The 7,410-nt window shown below is 49.5% G+C and overlaps 1 long non-coding RNA gene across 1 annotated transcript; it reads left to right on the forward strand.

Moving 5' to 3' along the window:
* The first annotated feature begins 1,780 nt into the window (after positions 1–1,780).
* On the forward strand, positions 1,781–6,771 carry LOC147916732 (uncharacterized). Its single transcript, XR_015552815.1, has 4 exons — positions 1,781–1,866; positions 3,118–3,249; positions 3,446–3,541; positions 6,530–6,771. It is a non-coding gene; the product is annotated as an uncharacterized LOC147916732 (long non-coding RNA).
* The last annotated feature ends 639 nt before the right edge of the window (positions 6,772–7,410 follow it).

Consider the following 7,410-nt stretch of genomic DNA (forward strand, 5'->3'; position numbering starts at 1 on the left):
GCACAGAAACGCCCGAGTTCCTGCTCTTCTGAAGAACAGCTTCCGCAGCCTTGCCGGGCCAGCCCCCCAGTTGCCTTCGCTTTCCTAGGGCTTCGAAGCCATGAGACAGGAACCTCAGAGAGGCAGGAAAGGGGCCCAGAGTCCTGAGGAGTGGGAGGTCAGAGCAGGTGAGGCCCCCCTTAGACAGCCCTTTGCCCTGGAGGCATGAAGCAAGCATGAGACGCAAGTCAGTGTGGGCCTGCTTGACGGTAGCAGAAGCTGGATGTTTCCCTGGCCTGAGCTTGTTCTTATTTTAGGTCGTGACACCACTCACATGTTCCGCTTCCACCACTGTGAAATCTTCTCCCCAAAGCCTCAGACTGCAGAGTCCCACTCACAGATCTCCTTCTCCATTTTCAAGCCCCAAACTCCAAGGGACCTCCAGGAGCCTCTGAATGCACACAAGGCCCCTGCTCCCACTGGGTTTGTCTACAAAACTGTTTCTGCCGGGTTTCTCTGCTCCACAGCGCGAGGTCCCCGGCCTCACTGGTGAGTCACAGAAGTGGGAGTGGACGGAACTCACCCCACCGTTATGTTGCCCCTTCCATCTTTTTGTGGGAAACGAGAATCGGAAATCATTCAGCAGCTATCGTCATGGCCTGAACCCGCCTTCCTTTTTTAGATCCTTAAACTACTTTGTCATGCTCAGAAGCCCTTCTCAAACACAGCTGCTGTCCCGCTCACACTTGTCTCTTTACAGGACACAGCGAGGGTTTGACTATTTACTGCTTTTGAGCCTTTGATTGGCAATACTCCACTCACTGCCGCTCAGCAGCTCAGGAAGGAGAGGGTCACCGCAGGGGATGGCACAGGGGTGGGGCGAGGTGACCACCTCCCGTGAGGACATGAAGCCCTGTCTGCAGAACCACCGAGTCGGAGCGGGTTGGTTCCTATAAGGAAAGCTGGGTCCCCTGAGCATCCTGGCTTCATGCTTGCTGATCCTTACTGCAGCACTCTAAATCCCCGCTCCTTGACACGCCAGCAGTGTGGTCTCAGCAGAGTGGCTCGGTCTAAGACTCCGTCTCCTTCTCTGGAACACAGAGCCACGCCAGCTCCCTGAGTCCTTGAAGGTGTGAATTAGGTAACACTTACTCAGGTGCAGCAGGGTACTTCGTCCAGAGTGGGCACTGGGGAAACTCTGATCTCTTAGTGTGGTGTCCCCACCGCTGGGTCACAGCTCCCAGTTCAGAGACCTGCCACGTGTGCAAAGTACAAGGCTGCACCCCTCTGAGTGGAGCCAGGCACCCACATCTGGGGAGGGTGCCGGTCTGCCTCGGGTCATCCTGAAGTGTGAGGGAATTCAGCTGAACATGCATGACTGCACAGAGAATGCTGTATTATCACAGAACACTGTTTCTACACTCTGGCTAATGAGTTTTGACCCGCATGAATTTGGTGTCATAATTACATAACTCAGATTTCCTGTTAGCCAATCAAACCGATGCTGTGATCTTAGCCATTTCACAATTCTCAATTACCAGAGCAGACACCAAGGACGGGAAAAATAACTCATGTTCTCTTCTGAATATGTCTTCTGTGAGCAAAACTGGCCTTCTGGGCTTGCAAACCTGAAGGAAGCTTTCTCTTCCCATTCGTCAGCACCAGCTCTGCTTACTTCCTCCCAACCGACCGCTCCCTGAGGTCAGGGCGACATAGGCACGACTTCAGAGCCCCCAGACGTGTGGCTTACAGTCATTCCAGGCCCAACAGGATCAGGAGCTCAAGGTGGTTCCTGGGTTGTGGGTGGGCATCGCTGAGATGACCAGACATGGGAGATGACACCTGTGCAAATTTAGAGGCCCGTGAACCACTGCATTGCCACATCAGGTGAGCGGCTAAGAGCTGAAACAGCAAGGAGTCAGGTACAAAAGAGAAAACAAGCAAGGGGTTTTTAGAGGTGTGGGTGGCAGCTGGAGCACAGGCTGGGGGCTTGCCACATGGAAGTCAAGAGGTGCTGGAGGAGCCGGGTTCTGGGTCTGTGCCAATGGCCGAGTGTGGCACATACTATTTCCGAGACTGCGTGTTGTTGGTGGGTTCTGCTTGGGCAGGGGATGCTGGGTCCATCTAGGGACAGACACACACCTCTAGGAAGACCGTCTGAGCCGCAGATGTCGGGCTGTGTTGGTTTCTAGCATGAAGGCTGTAAACACGGCAGGCTGTGGTGAGCAGCTGAGGAGGGGCCGTGGACTTGAACACAACCCACGCAGCTCTGTCTGGCCTCTAGCATTATAAATTATGTAGCTGTCTTCATCTATTATTTAGTATAGTTTATTTTGGATATTTGCATCAGCAGTTTATATACAAAATAAACCAGAAGCCAAAAGAAGGAGGAGAAAATTAAAATGGACACGCATGGAAGTGTGGGGGTGAGGAAGGGAGTGATGGAGTTAGGAATGGAGTGCCTACCACCAATCAAACACGGGCTGTGCGGTGACAGGAAGAGACAAGGGGCGGGCTGGAAAGCACTTGGAGTCATAAGAGCACCTGGTCAGCCCTCCTCAGGGCCCAGCCTCACGGACTGTGGGCACTGGGGCCCCCCCGGCGAATGCTGAATCTTCCACCTCCCTAGGAACTACAAGCATGGCAGCAAAGGGTAGCATCCTGCCAAGAGGTGGGCAGCCCTGCCCTAAGCAGTTTCGGCAAGAGCGATGGAGCCTCCCAGGGTGGGGAGAGAAATCGTCTCAGCATCTATCCCCGTGGAGCACCAGCCCAGGCCCTGATTCTGGAAGGAAGTTCTTCTCAACTCTCCGATGCCCACTCAGCAATCTCAGCAGCTTGACCACTGGCCTTGCTCACCACCCGGGCAGTGGTTTCAGTTGTGGAAATGGCTTCCAGCATGAGCCCGCTTCGTGCAGGAAAGTCTTTATAACTAGTTCTGGCGCACCAGTGAGGAGGAGCTGGAAGGAATAGGACCGGGGATAGGAAAGATAGGACAAAACATTCTTTCTGGGTGCCAACCAGTCGCAGCGTCTGGTAGAAAGGATTAAACAGGCACAGTGTTTTTTGTTCTGTTTTTCTTATTTGCTGCTGTTTTCTGTTCAAAGCTTCTGATCCCTTTCCTCCATTCGTATCTTGTAGCAGAGAAAATACCGGATGGGAGGATGATGCAGAGCCAGGAAAACTACGGAGACGGGGTCACAGGGAAGAAACGGCACCAGGGAGCACTTAGAGAAAGAAATGATGGTTATTTTTCCACAGAATCAATAAAAGGTTTTGTTTTGTGTTTCTGAAACCTGCAGAAGACAGTTGGAGACAGTTATAAAGTACAAGCTTTTCTGTAGCAGAAAGAAAGATGTTCCCAGTGTTTAAAAAAAATGCATCCCCACTGTAACTTACTGATGGGTCCAGGAACTAGCCTAAAACTGAAGCTCTGTGATGCTAACTCTTGCCATTTCAATTGTGACAGCTGTCCCTCCACCACATCTGACACACCAGCTCCTGTCATTAGCATCCAAGTATTAAGCCAGGGGAACTCAATCTGGGAACACCATCAACGGAGCCGGTAAGCCTCAATTGAGTTAATGTGTACCACTTGTAGGCCCTGGTTTTGGCCTGAGCATATTTGGGTAGAGAACACGGTTGGTGGTGGGGGGAACTGGGGAGGAAGGGGAGGGTGAAGAGCTTACGTGCAAGAACTGCGCAGCCGAGATAACATTGAAAATGGAAAGGAGAGGGTCCAATGCTTTGTAATCCTCCAGCAGCTGCTCACTCTGGGTAGAGATCGGGAAGCAGCATTTCGCCATTAGTCCCTGAGCCAAGAGTGGCCGGAGGTGGTTTCTCATCTCCCTAAGCCACCTCCAAGGGGGCCACTCAGCTGTGTCCTAGGGAAGCTGAACAAGAGAAAAAGAACAAGATGGCTTGTAGGTTCCACCCATGTGTGTGGCTCCTGGGACGCCCTGCAGATGGGCCTGGTTGGAGACAATGACATCTTGGACCAGCTCGCTGTAGCTCGGTGTCCAGAAGGGGCAGCTGGTGGGCTTGTTCAGCCTGTCACTGCACAGCTCTTAACAAGTTATCCACATCCCAGAGATGCAGATTATCCCTCAGCTCAGAGCACCCAGCCTCCCTTCAAGTGACCAAGCCTGCCAACAAGCTGCCCAGAGCCCTGCGAAACAGAGCCCCACGCGCTGATCCACTGGTCACTGCCACGGGCAAGCCCCTGCTGGCCACCTCCCTCCCCCAGGCCCACTTGAGGAAGAATGAGCTTTTTTTTTTGCTGTAAAATTACAAATAAAACTAAACTGACTTTGAGCATATTAATGGTACCAGATGGTTTCAGAAAATGTAAATAGAGCAATAAAAATACAAATGGGTCCCTCCCAGGAATTAACTTCTGATTTACACAGTCCAAAGAGAATTGGATCCAGTATTGCATTTCTAACATATTAGGTGCTGATCCTTATTCAGTCATCTAGGCTCAGCCTTGCTGGCTCCCCCACCTCTCTTCCCTGACCCTCCATCCCAGGCTGAGAGATACTTCTAAGTTTCACGGCACTGAAGTGTTGAAGTAAACGTTTTCAGTCATCTCTCTGGAATGTGTCAACAGGCTGCCTAATTAGGCTGACCACAAAGTACTTGGGGGACATAAATGTTTCATAAATGGACATTATTCTTGTTATAATCAGGACACAGTAATAATAACTCTGCTTGCTGGGGCATTTTCACAGCAGTAAATATTGTCTCATTTATTTGGCAATCATGCACTTTGCTATTTATGGACAAGAAATATTTTTTGATGCCAAGGTCACGTCACTGTATAAAGCCAATGGAGTAGAGATACTCTGGTTTCTAGATTCACCCTGAGTTCAGGAAGAAGAACTGCAAAACTGTATTAATAGAAAACCACAGAAGCACGGATTCCAGCCCATAGGCTCGTGGACTCCTCCCAGATCCACATACTGGCTGCTCCATTTACTGGCTAGGCAACTGCAGGCAAGTTACCTGACATCTGCCTTGGTTTCCTCATCTTTAGGATGAAGATATTCATAATATACCCCTCAGTGGGATTATTGTATGAATTAACCGAGTTAACACGAGTAAAGCACTCACAACAGTGTGTAGCAACATAGTAAGCGTTCTGTAGTGTAGCAGCTGCTGCTGTGGCTCCGGTCACCACAGTGGAGCTGGGCGCCCTCGAGACATTGTCTAGCTTGGCCTCCACATTATACAAAGCAAAACTGAGGCCCACAGAGGACAGGCACACATCCATGGTCACCCGAGCGGTTTTGATAGAGGCTTTGTATTACCCCTGTGAGGTCAGCATAAGAAAAAGAGCCTTAAGTTACAGCAAAATCGATTGCGAATGCTTCAAAGGTGGAGTTTCATATCTTAATTAGGCATAGGGATGGATTAATGGAAAGCAAGATGGCAACAGCATTAATAATAATAATTAACATTTAAGTGTTTATGATAGATACTAAATATTCTTCAAAGAGCTTTTTATGCAAAAAGTCATTTAATCCACAAGCAGCCCTGTGAAGTATGCATTATTAGGATTGACACTTAACAGATGAGGAAATTTTTCAGAGAGGTTAAGTTACTTGCACCAGGTTGCACAGCAATTAAGTGGCAAAGCTGGGATTTGAAACTTTCTGGGTTGGCTGCAGAGCCCTCTATGAGTAAGAAAATTAAGCTGAAGAACAGATAGGTTGGATGTACCCCAAAATTCTCTACCAACCCTATGGTTCCTTCAGCTAATACTTCCCAAATCTCCACCACATGCTCCCACTAGCCCACCCCCACTCCCACGCCTGCCAGGCTCTGGGAGGGTATGGCAGTGAACCTGGCAGCCATGGCTTTTGCTGTGGTCTATGGTTCTCAAACACTGCAATTTGTGTATGTGGTGGGGGTGATTTGCTCCATTCCAGCCAGGACAAAGCTCTCTTCTTTTTATACACTCAGATGGTGATAGTTGAGATGAAAAAAGCCAGCTATGATGAAGTCTCTTGCCAATCTCTTTCTTGTATTCCTGAGGGAGTTCCATCTCTACTTGGTGACTATCTTTCCTTAACTAACTAGATATTTTACAAATGGGGTCATTGATGTGCTGCAATGGTACCCCCTCCAGTGCACTTCCAACTCTCTGTGGCAGTGATGTATCTAGGTCAATCATATGTGGTATTTTAACATCTAAATTAAATGGCAAGCAAGTCTGGAATCCATTACCTTCTCCATTGCTACTAAAATCAAGCTAATGGGACCAAGTCAATTTTTCTCTTATGGATGGAGCTTGAGAGAGCATACAAGCCACTAAAGATCTAGGTAACTCTCTGCTCTGGGGGAAAGGGAAGGAGAAGGGGTTGGGTAAACAGTCAACACAACCATAGGAGCCCAAATCAGGCAATTAACAATAGCAGGGCCCACGTCCATCAGACACCCCGAGAGAGAGGGACCGCGTGTCGACATTCTTAATGCCACACATTCTTGTCATGACTCAATCTCACTGGGACACATGGTGACTCCAAAATATCTTTCATTTTATCAATTCCAGCTAAATTATTACAACTGAGGAAGAGAAATTTACCTTGGCTGATCTGCATGTGTCATCTCAAGCCTGTCTCAGGGAGACTGGAATGTGAGTGAAGAATGCATCCTCACAAGCTCTCCCCTCCCCTGAACCCGCACACCCCATGTCACTGCCTCTGCCACGTCGTCACAGATGTCTCTGAAGGGTCCCTGTGAACTCCGGGGGCAGCCCCTGTGTCATCCTGACGGGCTCCCCGAGTCAGCCAGGTGCACCTGCACCGTCTCCTACAGGGCCTCTCTGGAGACACACTCCACAACCTCGTGACATTTTAGAACATAAATCATCTGTCAGCTGTACACCCAAATATCTCTACTCTCGTGATTTTGTCAGATCATCACCACTAACAGGATGTTGAGATTCATAAATGCATCTATTTCCAGTAATAGTCCTATGTACTGCCATCTCCCAGTTTGAAAAGAGAGGTTTTTGCTGCGGACGTGATTCCCACATGTCTCAAGAGGGCACCTGGCTTACTTGAATGGGGGAGGTAATTTCCTCCTGGGAGAGGATGCTGAGATCTTTAATGCCGAAAGTTTAAATATATCAGTGGCTGTGAAGCTCAGCCAGCAAGCTAAGAATTGTCCAGAAAATCACAGGATTTTAAAGCTAGGTGAGAAAAAACGGCAGTTCTCCATGCCCCCCGCCCTTAGGCTGGGTTCCCCGTGGCTTGTCTGGAAATTCTGAGGCCCACCAGCATGAAGGGCATCGGCAGAGCAAAGCCAGACAGTCGCCGGGAGGCCGCAGGCCTCTCCCAGACAGCTTTCTTCCCAGCACCAGGAGCAGTGGGTACAGATTGGTTGGGATCAGGCAAAGAAGAACTGGACTTCATCTCTCCATCTAAGACT

The sequence above is a fragment of the Ceratotherium simum genome, chromosome 7 (assembly GCF_057802395.1).
Source record: "Ceratotherium simum simum isolate JZ-2026a chromosome 7, ASM5780239v1, whole genome shotgun sequence".
In the NCBI taxonomy this organism is placed as follows: domain Eukaryota; kingdom Metazoa; phylum Chordata; class Mammalia; order Perissodactyla; family Rhinocerotidae; genus Ceratotherium; species Ceratotherium simum.